Consider the following 17341-nt stretch of genomic DNA (forward strand, 5'->3'; position numbering starts at 1 on the left):
AGGTACTGGGAGATGAAGAAGCTTGCACAGGATAGAGTAGCATGGAGGGCTGCATCAAAGCAGTCTCAGAACTGAAGACCACAACAACAACAACATATTTAGAAATAATGACCACACGTAACATGAACTAGTATCTCCATTTGGGATTACGCTTTAGAAGTTTCTTAAATTAGAAGGCATGGTCCTCAAACGAGTGAACACTGTTTCTGATGTTACTTATGGCCAGGACTTCGAACTGAAACGGCCATTTTCAAATTTTGGTAGCAGAAAAAATGTTATCTTCAGATTTTGATTCGCAGAAACATCTGGTTATGTACCAATGTTCTGAGGTAAGTTACAGGTATTTCAAAATGATATTTACAGCTCTGATCCCGTATATTTCAGAACTGGGGTAGGTAGGAAGGGGTGGTTTGCGGTATAGTGTTCACACACACCTAAAGGTTTGTTTGTTTTGATATTTTTGATCAGATGGCACATTGTGTGGTTTGGTTGATAGAGACCAATCTGGCACCCTCGTCCAGCGGAATTTCGGGACGCGTTACAGAAGTACATCACCATCACGTCTGACCATCATATTACGATACATGGTGTTCAAGGAAGCCGCGAGTGTCATCAAGACGAGAAGTGATGCAAATGTGCAACAGGTCCAATGGGCGTTTATCTGGAGTCCAACAAAATCAATCAGTGGTCTCGACAGTTGCAGATAGGATCAATAACGGTAATTAAGGTGCTATTCAAGAGGGTGAAGCTTCGTGTCTACAAGCTGCGTGCGCTTCAACCTCATGAGAGGCCAAAGCAAAAAGAATTTTCAACTAGGATTCACTCTGCTTCCACGCTGACCCAGTCACGGACGAAGGTGTCCGGGAAGGTAAAACGGTACACTGTGAAGGTCAGGGGCTCTACGATCCCAAACATTAACATGGAAAATGTGCCCGGCAGTCCAAAACGTGTATGTTGTATTGTCTGCTTCATGGCGGTATGGTGGGACCGTTTTCCTTTGAAGAGCCGTCGATAATCTCGTCTGTTTATACCGACATGGCGCATGGTGAAATACTTTGCACGTCAGAGAACAGCAACCTGCCATCAAGCTGCAGCAGGGCTGTATCGATCGTCACTGGGCCTCCATTATTAGGAAGGTTTTTACGACACATTACCAAGTAGCTGAATTGTCAGAGGAGGACCCATTTCCTGTCCCTCAAGGTCTCCAGAGATAACCTCATTACATTTTCTTCAGGAACTTGGAGCTCACATCAGAGCAGCAGTTACACACATCAGTGAGGACATGTTAGAGTGAACATGGGAGGAACTGGAATATTGCTTTGATATACAGTGTGCTACAGATGGCACACGTATTGGACTATTTTTAACGGCTACCAAAACTTAAGCCGGACACGGTGGCCCAGCGGTTCTAGGCGCTTCAGGTCGGAACTTCGCGACTGATACGGTCGCAGGTTCGAATCCTTCTTAGGGCATGGATGTATGTGATGTCATTAGGTTAGTTAGGTTTAAGTAGTTCTATGTTCTAGGGGACTCATGACCTCAGATGTTAAGTCCCATAGTGCTCAGACCCAACCATAATTTAACACGTGTGCCAACTTCACATAGTGCTCACAGCCATCTAAAATTTAACATGTGTGCCAACTTCATGCCGCAAACTACAGCTTTCTATTCCTGTCTCTGAAATACCCGTGATAAAATTTATAAAGATCATTTGGAACATCCGGTATTTACAGTGTATCAACAAGTAAAACAAATCAGTTAAATAAACGATGTCCTCGACTTCTACACACCGCAAACAATCTTATGGCGTGTAGCGCATGGTACTTGTTGCACCACTTTCACACTCCCCATCTTTCCTTTTCCAGTTTCAAATGATTCAATGGAAGAGTGGTTGTTAGTAAGACTTTAATAATAGTTCGCAGGCTAATGAAAAGTGAGGTATTTATTGTCACCGAAGACATACGTAGCCACAGCTATGATTTTCCGTCCTAGTGATGATTACAGAGCGAGCTGGGTAATCAGACAGAGTGACTTCAAGCTTGTTTCTGTAACCAAAAACATTCATTAGTGTTGACTGGCGTAGGTATCAAATACCTCAATTTGGTATGAAACATATTTTGGCTAGATTATGAGACGCGAATAGTCACTTTTGAAGTGGTTTACGTTTATAGTTGAGTATGAGAAAAGGGCTCCCTACAAATTGGCGTATGTGGCACTAACGAAACAATGAGTGCATCTTCGCGAAGAAACGTGAGGCTGAACAACTTTGCAAACTATTGTGTATGGAGTAACTGAGAGTAGAACCGGATATAAAGAGTCATGACTGTTGATAAGGAAAGACATTCTGGTAGTAATATTTCTGCTGAAAGCCACGCTAGTGAGCATCCCCACGCCGCTTTGTAAGAGGACAAGGCAGTGATTTTACTATATTCTTTCCTCAAAAAATATAAACCTACAATATTATATTAAAGTCGTAAACTAACAGTAAAAGGAAGAAGTCGAATAAGCATCTAGCCGGGCTCGGCAAGATTTTATACCCGACGCTCTCCTAAGGTGCTGGCTTCACACTCAGATGTCCTATATTACAAATACAATAAATTTATTGACTCACATTTATTTCAGTGGTAAATATGTATTAATGGCACAGTGTCATATAATGCGACATAAAAGAAAACTTTAAAAGGAAACGAAATGGAATAGTTAAATGTCAAACTATGGAATTCGAAACTTACTACAATACTAAAGAGAACAATAACATCAACAACAGTAATAATAATCGCTCAATATAAGAATTTACTTCTGTTCTTTTAATGAGCGAGGATCGGGAAAAATACTCGTGAAGGACCATTAATGGAAGTCAAGGCAATATTTGACTGTATTAATTTGCGAAAAACCTTGAAATCCGTTATTAAAATAGCTTATGCGACTCTTCCGTTTTCTGTGGAATTACATAGTCATTCGAATCTACGTTATTCTTTCTAATAACAACCTGACCTTTCTAGGATGAAAGTGTTCGGATTGGGTTGGAGAACCTTTTGTTTCTCAATAACAGCCTTCGACTGTTGTAGAAGGCTAATGAAAATCTATGTTAAATACCACTTCCAAGAGGAGTTAAGGATGTATTCTAGCATCCGTGTAATGCTCTCGCTGGATGAATAAAGATATTTTTTTAACAACTTTACGTAGTCAACTACGAATCATATAACCGTGTGGATAGGCTTAGATGTGAATGTAAAATGTACTTGAACTTAATAAATCAACACAACGCATGTGGCTTCCGCCCGAACTTAGTTGCCCAAACTTCGTATTGAGAAGTGAACGTATAAGAAGTAAGCAAGGTTCGTGATGTGGCTAGGATTGACTGCGCACAATATTTTAATTGTACGGGTAGCTCCCTTCAGCTTCTGCACGAGGCCGTGAACACGTCGTGACAGATGTAGCCTACTAGACACCACACTGAACATGTTCGGCTTTAAGTGTTCTGGAACGAAGTATTCAATTTCTGACGAAGTATTATAGCTAAGGACAACGAAGAATATCTCGAATAATTTCTTTATATATGTATACAGCCATTTCATTACTACTAACGGCAATGCAAACAGGCTTTTCCGTTTCATGGCACGCATCTCGTGGTCGTGCGGTAGCGTTCTCGCTTCCCACACCCAGGTTCCCGGGTTCGATTCCCGGCGGGGTCAGGGATCTTCTCTGCCTCGTGATGGCTGGGTGTTGTGTGATGTCCTTAGGTTAGTTAGGTTTGAGTAGTTCTAAGTTCTAGGGGACTGATGACCTAAGATGTTAAGTCCCATAGTGCTCAGAGCCATTTGAACCGTTCCATGGAATCTATGCCTGCTATCAGGGAAATATAAAAGAGTTAGCCGAAAACATTCGTCCACCGAGAGACCAGTTTGTTGATAATGTCACCGTAGAGTGCCTGACATTTTTCAAGGAGAAACGACCTCACATCTGCTTGCACCGCTTCCTTACTATGGAAGTGAAGTCCCCGAAAGTGTTCTTTAAGTTTTGGAAAACGATGGAAATCTGATGGGGCCAAGTCGGGTCTATATGGTGGATGACCGATGTCTTTGAAACCAAGCCGATGGGCTATTACAGATGCAGGAGTGCTCGTGTGTGGGCTGCCTTTGTCATGCTGCAGAAGGGAGTGCTCCATGCTGAACGGACTCCTAATTGGAAATCCGATTACAGTACGCCGATTATCACGTACCAACATAGTTACGTGATGCACCGCTATAATTCGGAGTCTTCTAGCGGCAGAGGCTGCGAATGTGTAGACAAGAAGAATAAGGATTAGGAGGTTAATAACGTATGTTTAATTTAAAAAGCCAGAAGAGTTCCATATAAAAAAATCGGAGGCATTATTTTTCAGTACGCTCTCATATAACATTTTTGATTGTTCGAAAAAGTTCCTTCGTCTTCAGTGAAGTCCATATCCTTCTTGTTCTACCACGTCCTGTTTTACCTGATGGATATCCTTCATGGAAGTTATGCCGCAGTTTATACCTGTTTCCATTTATTATTACATGGCGGTTTTGTAGGTATCGGCATTTTACTGTTCAGAATTCTTCACTCTGTGGAGAACGATGTTGTTAGTAATCATATCCGTAAGTAACACTCTTAGCATTCATCTGTGCATATCAGAAGAACAATATCTTTCGAGACATATAAGCTAAAGGTGGATTACCAATGTTTCAATACTGACATGCACAGCAAGCTCGATTTTCTATTCCTCAATTATTCTTCTTCTTTAATCCTACGCAAACGATTGATTAAACGCCGTGGAAGTTTTAGAGCTAAAAGCTTGAACGAAATTAGCCGACGTAATCTAGATAAATTCATGCCCGACACAACCTAATATATGCTTCAATCAGAGATAATATAGTAGTTTTTAAATAACGATTTTACGTTCTAGAAAGAAAGTGAAACTCGAACGTTGTAGCCTCTACGCCGCTGCAAATATTACCTATTACTTACTAGTGCGTACGTTCTATACACGAGTAGAAAAGTGGGATAGCGGCGTCCTGCACTTGGGAAATATTGTAGATAACGTTTTCTCTCATTATATGTAGGGCAATTAATTTAAGTTCTGATACGTAAGAGTAGCTGAATAACACATTACGTCTTCGTTATATGATGAATACTTGTCGTAACTAGTATGTTGCAAATTACGAAAGACTTTAGTTATCACATACAATCAAAATGATCCTAGATTTGCGTATAAGAGAGATAGTTCGCTCGAAGGAGGAGGAGGAAATAGCTGAAACTAAATTTGCCGCTGTTTGACTCCACTTTGTTATTTCTTTCTTTTTGCAGTCTATATCAGATCGTTTAGGGTAACATGTTTGCAAGATATTTGTGGCCTTGTAGGACATGTCACAAGCATAATTTAGATTCTGAAATGTACTGAACACTAAGACGATAGAGATATCCAGGTATTTAAATGCGATTCAGAACATTTTTAAAAAGTATAATTTTACAAAGTTGGGCGCTATATGCTGCTTGTGGGTGTTTTGAGGATCTTCACGATGTTCATAGAAACGTACAGGAACTTCATTAGGGATTACGAAAATGAAAATGTAAATCATAATAAAAGCGTTAAGAATTACGGTCCATAGCTTTAAAAAACTATACATTTCTGTAACCATAATTCAATATGAGATGATATGATTTTTCTAACATAGAGTTTCATAGTCCCCTTACGCGGCTCAACTTGATTAGTGATTTGAATGAAATTACGTCACTTAAATATGTGTTATTACCATAGTATGACTTGAGTATGATTTACGTTATCTATTAGCACCTAGTAGCTTAACTTACTTCCTACACAATAATAAGAAATTCGGTGCATTTACCATCCAAGACTGTTCCCAGTAACAACGAACTTTCTTAGCCTTATCAGTATTACATAAAAATTTCAGCACTATGTAAGACCTCGGCCGGTTCACACAACTGATAATCTGAATTCGGCATTCGCTGCAAACGACGAACTTCTGCCGTGAATCAAAATCTTGTGTAATATATGTGACCCAGTGACTGAATAACGTGAAACCACGAGCTTGCAGCAGAATTACTCATGCAAGAAAATTCTTTCTGAAATTATGTTTTAGCTAAAATGTTACTTCCAATCTACGTTTATAGTCCACAAGCCACCTTCCGGTGTATGGCGGTGATTACTTCTTATAATACAACGGAGAGCATACTGAGTCTGGAATTTATTTCTCAGATGTCCACAAAATATTCGTCTTTCAACAAAAACCGATTTTGGACCACCTGAGCCGGCGACGGTGGCCGTGCGGGTCTAGGGCTTCAGTCCGGAACCGCGTGGCTGCTACGGTCGCAGCTTCGAATCCTGCCTCGGGTATGGTTGTGTGTGATGTGCTTAGGTTAGTTAGGTTTAAGTCGTTCTAAGTTCTAGGGGACTGATGACCTATGATGTTAAGTCCCATAGTGCTCAGAGCCATTTTTTGGATCACCTGAGTCTACGAGAATACTCAGTTACGTGAATGAAACACTAAATACACAACCTTTTACTTCTCTCTTAAACATTTCTCTCTTCGAAAGGCACAAACTCTGAAAGAGTTTCATTCAAATTTCAGGTAGTCGCTGCAATAAATAACAACAGTTATAACTATACATCTGCACATATTAATGAGTAGATTACTAAAGGTGATTAGACTGGTTGCTTACCTTAAGCGACGCAGCCTGCAGTATTAGTTTCAGTCTCTCGTAAGAAATGCTGGAGAAATCGGGAAACATCATATTAAACTAGACTAAGGCAAATAGAAAAATCTCATTTAAAGTGGAATAGTTGTTTTAACTGTGTAACAGAAATGACATGTAAATAGGAAATAACAAATCGGATACAATGAAAGCTAAGGCTCTAAGTGGGAAGCTTCATCAAAAACCTATAGGTATTACAAATTACGCACGATAAAAGGAAACTAAAAAGGACAAAAATCTAAAGGAATCACACCTTCGGCTGACAAGCTTATGAACTATGACTTTTATGAAGATATAGGTAGAAAAAACGACAGATAACTGCCATTAATTGGTAAAAGGGAAAAATGAAAATCGTATTTGTCAGATAAATTAATTGCGATATGTAGTCTCCAAGAATATAGTAATTTGAAACAGAAATCGGTTTGATTATGAATAACTGGTAGTAAATGTTATGTTTAAGAGAAGAGAAATGAGACGATTTCGAGGAATGATAACTACATCCATCATTTTGTAGCCTCTTGCGTGCTATGAGAGAAAACTTCGTTGTTCGTTACCCAAAAATTCATTAGTGAGCCTTATTCGGTAGTTACTTAGGAGATGAAACAATCTGCAAAATTAGTATTTCTTCATCCCTATAAGAGGTTAAAACGTACAGTATTTTGAGATTAAATTCCCTGAACCATCAGTCTTACCATGATTCCACCAGTTGTGTTAAAATGGTAACATCAGCTAATGTCACTGTATTTTTAACGAGCCAGTGAGGGACAATTTTTGCTGTTGTGGCCAATTGAATATGGGCTTACGATTCAAAATTTTAAATCAGTAATAGCTTTACAACTGACCTATTTCAGTTATGTTTATAATTGGAACCCAATTCGAAAGTCTACAACAAAATTTATGACAACCAAAAGTTAGCATCGGAATACTGTATAAATCCACTCTAAACAGAGTTGAATGTCAGGATGACTATACACGTCTCACCACAGTTAATGAAAAATGACAGATTCGGCAGTAAAGTCAAAATGAAGCAGGAAGTCATAAGCCTTCTCCAGTTACATTTCAATTACAGAAAAGCAGAAGAGAAAGCAGCAAGTAAATATCCTTCGTTCTGAAACGAAAGTGGAAAGAGGCGCCAGCTGCGCGCACAGTACCTGCGGCGGAGCGGGCCAGCGGCGTGTCAGCGCGCGTGCTCGGCGGGCAGCGGACTGCTGGGGGCGTCGCCTGCGCTGGGCTGCGACGCGTCGCGCACACGGACAGCGGCACGACTGCGCCCACACCACCGCCGCCGCGCGCCGCCGACCAGCGGCCGCTCTGCGCATGCGCGGCACACCGCGCCTCCCTCGCCTGGCTTCTCCTGTCGCCTCCCGCGCCGCTTACTACTTTTACTACTACTTTACAACCGGCGCCCCGCCGGCGGTAGTGGCGCCTTCTGATTCATGGCGAAGGGGCCGGACCCGCCAGGTGCAGCTGCACCCGGGTCGCCTGTGCTCCTCTCTATCGCAAGTGACAGACACCTCGCGCAGTGAGATACACGTGTGACCTTAGACTAGAGTATCAATCTTGATACTACACTGAAGCGCCAAAGAAACTGGTATAGGCATGCGTATTCAAATTCAGAGATATGCAAACAGGGAGAACAAGGGACTGCGGTCGGCGACGCCCATATAAGACAACAAGTGTGTGGCCCAGTTGTTAGATCGGTTATCACTGCTACAATGGGAGGGTATCAAGTGAATTTGAACGTGGTGTTGTAGTCGGTGCACGAGCGATGGGATTTTCCCGTCCGACCATTTCGCGAGTGTACTGTCAATATCAGGAATCCGACTTCGCTGCGGCCGGAAAAGATCTTGCAAGAAAGGGATCAACGACGACTGTGCAACCCTTCCGCAGATTGCTGCAGATTTCAGTGCTGAGCGATCAACAAGAGTCAGCGTGCGAACCATTCAAAGAAACATCATCATTACTCAAAAACCGCCTTAATCGCATTTATTATTATTATTATACCGCCAACCGGTTTCAACCCGACGTAGGTGTCATCTTCTGGGCGTTTAACCATTGGTCGACTGCTGGTGGTGTCACTCCTGTCTACATAACTATAGTTTCCTGCCGTTATGTAGACAGGAGTGACACCACCAGCAGTCGACCAATAGTGTAAACGTCCAGAAGATAACCCCTACGTCTGGTTGAAACTGGTTGGGGGTATAATAATAATAATAATAATAATAATAATAATAATAATAATAATATTCTCGAAGAACGTGGACTAGACACCAAAACCCGAAAACTAATCGAACAAACACTGACAGAAACTAAATCAAAAATTAAATTCATAGACGAAATCTCGGAACCATTCTTAATTAAAACAGGGGTAAGACAAGGAGATGGGATCTCGCCACTATTATTCAACATAGTTTTAGACAAAGTAATGGAAGAACGGGAAATCGAACTAAGGAAACAAAACTTCTGGAAACCAATTGAACTAGGAAGAGGTAAAGGAAAATTGAACATCCCATATTTAGCGTTTGCAGATGACCTAGCAATTATAACTGACAGTGAAGAAACTGCAATAAAACAAATTGAGATCCTTAAAGAATGTGCAGAGAAGATTGGTCTGCAAATCTCCTTTGAGAAGACTGAGTTTATGTGCTCCAAATTAGATATTCCGAAACTGGAAACAAATTTTGGTGAAATCAACAGAGTCAAACACTTTAAGTATCTCGGCGAAGTTATTGAACCAACAGGACTCGAGAAAATAGCACAAAACAACCGAGTACAGAAATTCAAGAAAGCATTCGGACTTGTTCAAAGCATATATAACAAAAAATGCCTGTCAAAAGGAACTAAAATCAGACACTACAACACAGTTATCAAACCTACAGTCACATATGCAAGTGAAACGCTCTCGCTGAATAGAAAACTAGATTTACAAGATATTAAGAAAATAGAGAGAAAAATTATTAGGAAAATTCTGGGACCACGATACACACAAGATGGATACAGACTGCAGACCATCGAAACAACTGAAAACCATCAAATATCGAAAGTGACATCAGAAAGAGACGAATGAAATTTTATGGACACCTACACAGATTACCTGGAAACAGGTTAACTAAACGTCTATTGGACTATGTGACATCACTTAAAGCAACAATACCCTGCGTAACTGAAGTTAAGAAGGATTTGACAAAAGCAAAAATTGACATAACAGACGCATCAGACAGGGATACATTCAGAAGAAAAATTGACAAGTGGAAGTTTACTTCAGAGACGGCACCAAAACCATACCGACCAAAGTGGACTGAAGAAAGAAAGAAGGCCTTTGGGGAGAAAATGAAGAAATATTGGCAAAACAAGAAGAACCTAAAGAAATATTGATAAATCACCTGCTTATCGTTCTCCTATGGGGACATTCGCTAATAATAATAATAAAATAATAATAATAATAATAATAATAAATGCGATTAAGACTGTTTTTCAAAAATTAATTTATCATACTAATCACTGCTTCATCTCCGCAACCATGTTGTCCAAAAATCATCGGTATGGGCGTTCGGAGTCGAAGGCCACTCGCATGCCCTTGACGACTGCACAACACAAGGCCTTTCGCCTCGCCTGGTCCCGGCAACACCGACATTGGACTATTGATGGCTAGATGTTGCATGGTCGGACGTCTCGTTTCAAATTGTATCGAGCCGATGGTCGTGTAGGGGTATGGAGATGACCTCATGAATCCCTAGGCCCTGTATGTTAGCAGGGGATTCTCCAAGTTGTTGGAGGCTCTGTAATAGTGGAGGCGTGCGCGGTTAGAGTGATATCGAACCCTTGATACGTGTAGATACGACTGTGACATGTGACACTTACGTAAGCATCCTGTCTGATCACATGCATCCATCATGTCCATTGTGCATTCCGAAACACTGGGGCACTTCCAGCAGGACTGTGCAGCATCCCACACATCCGGAATTTCTACTGAACACTGTTCTGAGTTTAAGCACGTTCGCTGACCACCAAACTCCCAAGGCATGAACATTATTGAGCATATCTGGGATGCCTTGCAACGTGCTGTTCAGAAGACATCTCCACCCCTTGGTACTCTTACGGATTTATGGACAGTCCTGCAGGACTCATCTTGTCAATTCCCTTCAGCACTATTTCAGACATTAGTCGAGGACATGGCACGTCGTGCTGCATCAGTTCTGCGTGCTCGCCGGGGCCGTACACTATATTAGGCAGGTATACCAGTTTCTTTGGCTCTTCGGTGTGCTTGTTACTATGCCTTCCTCGGGCGATGAAGGCTTTAGCTTCAGTCAGGCATAGGCAATAAAAATAAAAATTCGTACTGGGAGTTTAACGTACTAGTTGTCAGAATGAGTGCTTTATTTACCAGATATGTTTCGGGACCACATAATCTACTTATCAAGTACTATGAGAGAAGAATAAAACTCAGTACATCGGAACACCAGCATATTAAAATAATGTAAAAGTGTCTATATCGGACTATAGTGCAACATACCTTAAAATTACATTGTGAATACGCACTATCACAAGTAAAACTCCAGGAGCCAACTGTCAAATCTAAACATCTTCCTTGAACTTCTCATGTTGGCGCATGCGCTCTCACAATGCTCGGTTATGGACTAAACGCAGCTGCCTTCACCTATCAAAGATAGTACACTCCAGTAACGTGTGCATCATAGCAACTGTTCTATTGTCTACTGCCAAATCTTTGAACAGTAAAAGTCAGTTCCTAGAAAATTTTAAAAACCATCACTACACCAACATTGCAATTTGCATCCACAGAGAAAATCCAACAGAACACAATAAAACTACTACTAAGTAGTTCGCGGGTGCCTCTCCTCCCCCCCCCCCCCCCCCCCCCACGAGAACATGACTTAAGGGGGTATAGAAATGACCCTTAAAGGCACTTCTTTCTCTTCATTCATCTCTTTGACGCTTTTCAATATAAAGCACAAGAAAATTTCTGCTTCCTCGACATTTGACAGCGGCCACCCGTTTTCTTTAAACTGCAATCCTCTCGTGCTGTCTGAGATGCTACTCAACGAATGGTATTCGTCCTTGAGGTGCTTAGCTCCTGCCCATAAGCTATTCTCATAATTATTATACTCTTTAAACCATATTTTGAAGTGTCTGAAGCGAGAACGAATGCATCAACGTGTCAAAAGGGAAGACAGATGTGACAAAGATGCTTTCATGTGCTCACCTTAACAATGTTCTGTTTGAGAGTCATCTACCAAATAATTGCACTTAGTCTGAAGTTTTAATGTGTTCTGGTTATTCTGTATGGATGTACATGCAACACAGGTGCAATAATAAATTTTAGAATTTGCTAGAAATTAGCATTAAGAGTGCAGTGGATGGAAAGAGCGGACATCGGTAAAGAGTATATTGGAGGCCTCTATAAAGAGGAGAACTTTCCTGTTGAGGTGTTAGAAGATGAAACTGCAATCGGTAAGAAAGAAGGATTCAGTATTAGACAAAATTTGAGAGAGTTCAGGAAGACATGAGATCAATTAAACCAGAAATGATATCTGACATCCTGTCGGAATTTCAAAGAACATTAGGTTAGTTGTCAACCAAAGGACTATTCAAGTTGCCCAGGAGTGAGAGAAATCCAAACAGAAGACCCCCAAGAACAAGGAAATTGCGGAGGCATCCAAACGACAGCTACCTGCAAGCTCTGCATCAGAAAATGAGGTGAGATTCTGGAGTCTGCTATGGACCTAGATCTCGCCGGACCCTCACACCTAATGGATATAAACAGCTCAGTTACTAAGTCGGTGGCAGCAGGTGACCCTGAGGCATTAACTGCCTTCTCTCGCGCTTCATGCCTTCCCATCCCCACGACGACGTCATCCTCCAGTGGAACTGCGGTGGTTTTTTCCACCACCTGGCTGAGCTACAACTGTTAAGCTTTACACCTGCTTTCTGCATTGCTGTCCAAGAAACCTGGGTTCCGGCAATGTGGACCCCTGCCCTTCGTGGCTATAGGGGACATAACAAGCACTGTAGTGAATATAATAGTGTCATGTAGGGTTTGCGTGGACCCCTGACCTTCATGGCTATAGGGGACATAACAAGCACTGTAGTGAATATAATAGAGTGTCATGTAGGGTTTGCGTGGACCCCTGCCCTTCGTGGCTATAGGGGACATAACAAGCACTGTAGTGAATATAATAGAGTGTCATGTAGGGTTTGCGTGGACCCCTGACCTTCGTGGCTACAGGGGACATAACAAGCACTGTAGTGAATATAATAGAGTGTCATGTAGGGTTTGCGTGGACCCCTGCCCTTCGTGGCTACAGGGGACATAACAAGCACTGTAGTGAATATAATAGTCATGTAGGCTTTGCGTGGACCCCTGACCTTCGTGGCTATAGGGGACAAAACAAGCACTGTAGTGAATAAAATAGAGTGTCATGTAGGGTTTGCGTCTGTCCTGAACTCAGCATGCAGCGAACCTGTGCCCCTCCTCCTGAAGCCGTGGCTGTCAGGATGAGGACGATTCACGAAATAGCCATCTGTAAGTGGTGCAGTATCACTGGACGTATTGGCTACACTGATTCATCAACTCCCTAAACCTTTCCTACTTTTGGGAGATTTTAATGCCCATAACTCCTTGTGGGGTGGCACCAGGCTTACTGGCTGAAGTAGAGATGTTGAAAATTTACTGTCTTAAATCGATCTCTGCCTCTTAAATACCGGGGCCGCTCTTGGTACTTATTCGGCCATTGACTTATCGTTTTCCAGCCCAGGACTTCTCCCATCTGTTCACTGGAGAGTCCACAATGACTTGTCTGCTAGTGACCACTTCTCCATCTCCCCGTCGCTGCACCAGTATCATGCCTACGGACGCCTACCCAGAAGGGCTTTAAACAAGGCAGACTGGGAAGCTTTCACCTCTGCCATCACAGTTGAATCTCCCCCCACATGTTAACATCGATGTAATGGTTGAGCGAATCACCAGGACGATAGTTTCTGCGGTAGAAAACGCGATCCTTTGGTCCTTAAACTACCCCTGGCGAAAGACAGTACCTTGGTTGTCGCCGGAAATTGCTGAGGCGATTAAAGAGCGTGGACAGGCTCTACAGCGACTTAAGCGGCACCCTTACCTGGAGCACCTAATAATTTTTAAACATCTCTGTGCCCACGTTCGCCTGCTTATAAAAAGACGAAAACAGGAGTGTTGGGAGAGGTATGTCTCGACCATTGGGTGCCATACGTAACCTTCCCAAGCCTGGACGAAGATCAGACGTATTTTTGGGTACCAACCACACGTGTTTTTGGGTACCAGACACCAACAGGTTTCCCTCGCGTTCACATCAATGGCGTGTTGTCTACCGATGCAAACACGATTGCGGTGCACTTTTCTGAGCACGATTCTCGAGCCTCTGCGTCGGTGAATTACCCCCCAGCCTTTCGCACCCTCAAACGGCGGAAGTCCTTTCACTCACTACACGCCACAGTGAACGCTACAACGCCCCCTTTACAGAGTGGTAGCTCCTCAGCGCCCTTGCACATTGCCCCGACACAGCACCTGGGCAAGATCGGATCCACAGTCAGATGATTTAACGTCTCTCATCCGACTACAAGCGACATCTCCTCGTCATCTTGAAACAGATGTGGTGCGATAGCGTCTTTCCATCGCAATCATTCCAGTCCTCAAACCTGGTAAAAACCCGCTTGATGTGGATAGCTGTCGGCCCATCAGCCTCACCAATAATTTTTGTAAGCTTCTAGAACGTGAGGTGAGTCGGCTGTTGTGTTGGTGCCTGGAGTCACGTGGCCTACTGGCTCCATGCGAGGGAGGTTTCCACGACAGCCGCTCCACCACCGATAATCTTGCATCCCTCGATTATGCCATCTGAATAACCTTTTCCAATTTCCAACTCCTGGTTGCCATCTCTTTTGAGAGCTTACGACACAACCTGGTGACATCATATCCTTTCCACTGTATTTTAGCAGGGTCTCCAGGGACAGCAAATTTTTACCCAAAACGTCCTGTCGCTCCGTATTTTCCATGTCCAAGTGGGTGGCTCCCATGTTGCCCCCCATATCCAGGACAATGGAGGCCCAATGGCCTAGTGGCCATTAACGGTCTAGCAGCAGCTGTAGGGCTATTGGCCCAACCTTTCTATATGCAGACGACTTCTGCATTTCATATTGCTCCTCCAGTACTGTTGTTGCTGAGCGGCGCCATCTGGGAGCCATCCCCACGGTGGAGTCGTGGGATCTAGCCCATGGCTTCCAGTTTTAAGCCACGAAGTCGTGTGTCATGCACTTCTGTCGGTGGCGTACCATTCATCCGGAACCAGAACTTTATATCAATGTCGACCCACTCACGGTAGCGGAGACATATCGATTCTTAGAACTGCTTTTCCATGCTCAATTGACTTGGCTTCCTCACCTTTGTCAGCTTAGGCGGAAGTGCTGGCAGCACTTCAATGCCCTCCACTGTCTGAGCAATACGAACTGGGGTGCAGAGCGCTCTATACTGGTGCAACTCTACAGAGCCCTTGTTCAATCCCACCTTGACTATGGGAGTCTGGTTTATGGATCAGCGGCGCCCTCGGCGTTGCGGTTGCTAGACCCAGTGCACCACTGTGGCATTCGACTAGCGACAGGGGCTTTCAGGACGAGTCTAGTGCCCAGCGTATTGGTAGGGGCTGCAGTCCCTCCATTGAAGATTAGGCGTGCACAACTGCTCGCCAGTTACGTTGGACACATTCATAGCTCTCCTGAGTATCCCAATCACCGTCCCCTTTTTCCAACCACGGCGGTTCATCTCCCACATTGGTGACCCAGATCAAGGCTTACAATCACAGTTCGTATCCGATCCCTCCTACGTGAACCAGAGTCCTTCACTTTACCACCTCCCCTTTGGGTCCATCAGCTTACACCTCCATGGTGACCTTGGCCGCATCTTCGTCTCGATCTTTTGCATCGTCCTAAGGACCAGTTAATCCCGTGGCTCTCCGCTGTTACCTTCCTCTCGATTCTTGACGTGTTCAGGGGTTTGAAGTGATTTACACCGATGGCTCGATGGCTCGATGGCTGATGGTCATGTTGGCCTCCCCTACGTTCACAGATGCCATACTGAACAGCATTCCTTGCCCAATGGTTGCTGTGTATTCACTGCAGAGCTGGAAGCCATATCTCGTGCACTTGAGTACGTCCGTTCATTCTCTGGCGAGTCGTCTCTTCTCTATACTGACTCCCCGGGCAGCTTACAAGCTATCGACCAGTGCTACCCTCGCCATCCTTTAGTAGCGACCATGCAGGAGTCCAACTACGCCCTGGAACAGTCCAGTGGTTCCGTGGTGTTCGTGTGGAACCCCAGGACACGTCGAAATCCCAGGCAACGAACTTGCTGACAAGCTGCCCAAACAGACTATGGGCAAACCGATTCTGGAGATCAACACTTCTGAACCTGACCTGCGTTCAGTATTCCTCCGCGAAGTTTTTCAGCTTTGGGAGACGGAATGGCATAGCCTTGATATGCACAACAAACTGCGTGCCATTAAGGTGACTACGAATGTGTGGAAGTCCTCTATGCGGATGCGGCCCTCTCGCCGGGAACCTATGGTTCTCTGCCGCTCCACAGTGGCCACACTTGGTTGACCCGTGGCTATCTCCTGCTCTCCTGCGCCGTGAAGAACCCCATCAGTGTCGGTGCGGCGCCCAGTTGACAGTGGCCCATATACTTTTAAACTGTCCTTTGGCTGCCCTCAGTCATAATCTTCGTTTACCGAACTCGTTACAGCTAACTTTAGCAGACGACGCCTTATCGGCTGATTTCCTTCTACGTTTTATGCGTGGGAGTGGGGAGGGGAAGGGGTGTTGTCCTTCTATATAAGTTTTAGCGCTTATCCTTTGTCCCTCAGTTTTCACTCCCCTACTGCCTTAGCCTTTACGATGGAGGTTTTAATGTGTTGCAGAGTGGCTCACTAATCATTGTTATTCTCGTGATCAGCCAGCCATGGTGATCTGGTCTCTTGTTTTAATCTTTTTTACCTGTTACTTGCGTCTCTCTGTGTTTGTTGCCCTTCTGTCGTTTTTGTGGTTTTTCGTTACTCCCGGTATTGTGCAGTACGTATCGTTTGTTTTATTATTTCCCTGGTGGAATTGTTTTAATAGAAACAAGGCACCGATGACCAAGCAGTTTGGTCCCTCCACCCCACCCCCCACCCCCTCTTTTAAACCAACGAACTACAAATCATCAGTTATTACATGCACGTTTGAATACAAAGACATTCCTCTAACTTTCCACGAAGTTTTTCAAGCTTCATTTAAATACTTCACAAAATGTTCAGGTTATCTAATAGCTAACGGAACACAATAACTGAGAACAGGAACAGGATTCAATACGTGTTAATACATCAGGTAATTTATGACGTGGTAGCAAAATGGTTCAAATGGCTCTGAGCACTATGGGACTCAACATCTATGGTCATCAGTCCCCTAGAACTTATAACTACTTAAACCTAACTAACCTAAGGACACCACACAACACCCAGTCATCACGAGGCAGAGAAAACATGGTAGCAGAGTGAGCCATGTTTCACACATCCGACTGATACCCGACATC

At 43.5% G+C, this 17341-nt stretch overlaps 1 protein-coding gene across 1 annotated transcript in view; it reads right to left on the reverse strand.

Annotated features, from left to right (window-relative positions):
- The window catches only part of LOC126271931 (Down syndrome cell adhesion molecule-like protein Dscam2), a 1166847-nt gene extending 1158851 nt beyond the window's left edge, over positions 1 to 7996 (reverse strand). The window contains exon 1 of the mRNA XM_049974347.1: positions 7887 to 7996. The gene's annotated coding sequence lies outside the window, so the exon portion shown is untranslated. The remainder of the gene's footprint in view (positions 1 to 7886) is intronic.
- Between the last annotated feature and the right edge of the window lie 9345 nt (positions 7997 to 17341).

This window comes from Schistocerca gregaria, chromosome 5, assembly GCF_023897955.1.
Source record: "Schistocerca gregaria isolate iqSchGreg1 chromosome 5, iqSchGreg1.2, whole genome shotgun sequence".
Lineage (NCBI taxonomy): Eukaryota > Metazoa > Arthropoda > Insecta > Orthoptera > Acrididae > Schistocerca > Schistocerca gregaria.